This window comes from Hipposideros armiger, unplaced genomic scaffold, assembly GCF_001890085.2.
Source record: "Hipposideros armiger isolate ML-2016 unplaced genomic scaffold, ASM189008v1 scaffold_327, whole genome shotgun sequence".
NCBI lineage: Eukaryota > Metazoa > Chordata > Mammalia > Chiroptera > Hipposideridae > Hipposideros > Hipposideros armiger.
The window spans coordinates 1,579,213-1,580,206 of record NW_017731677.1 but is presented as its reverse complement, the minus strand read 5'-3'; positions in this window follow the sequence as shown (position 1 = coordinate 1,580,206).

Sequence of the window (994 nt, the reverse complement as noted above, 5' to 3'; positions counted from 1 at the left end):
ATCGTTGTTGTTAGTTGGAAACCAACGTAGAAGGAGCAGCCATGATCTGAAACGTTGCTGGTCTCCTTGGAAGAGTGAAAATAGAGCTCTGGTGGGTCCTGCAGCAACAATTAAATGCTCCAGCCTAGAGGTGACACGTATTGCTTCCACTTACAACCTGGTGGCCAGAATTAGTCACGTGGCCCCTCACAACCGAAAGCGGTTGAGGGAGTGTGATTCTGCCCTGTACCAGGAAGATAAGGGAGCTCGGACGTTCGTGAACAGCTTTTAACAACTACTACCCATGTGGCATCCTTTTCCTCAAGATGGCTCCCCAAACTCAGACTCCAATGGGCACATTGAAATACCAGGAATGACACTGATGGTAGAAATAATAATAACAAATAATATTTATTGGGTACTTGCTATTCTATTTGAATAGAGCTGGACACCAGTCTAAGCATGTTCCCTGTAATAACTTATTTAATTTTCCCAGTAATCTAGAATCACAGTGAAGGTAATCCTAGGGCAAGGAGACATAATCTCTCACCATGAGTGTAACTTTCCAGCCGTATAAATATTATTGTGAACGGAAAAATGAACTTATTTCATAAGCCAGGCTTATGCAGTGGGACATATTGATTTCACATATCTATTCAATTTCACTTTGTAAAGGGTGGGTTCGGCGTAGCAAAACCAGGGAAGTGTACATTCAAGGGCATGAATGAATGAACTAGGACATTGTTTCTTGTATTCCGTTGTCCACAATAATGATAGCTGCTTTATCAGTTCGTGCACAGGATTTTATTACAGGCTTTCCTCATCCCAAGCAACCACAGGCGTCCAAAGGGAAATAGGGATTAAAATGCCTTTCTCTCCATTGGCTCAGGGACCATCCCCCCTAGAGGGACAGCAGCAAGAGTGCTTACTATAACAGTGCCTGCAGAAGTCTCTGCAAGAGACACGTGGTGCATGTGTGTGTGTGTGTGTGTGTGTGTGTGTGTGTGTGTGTGTG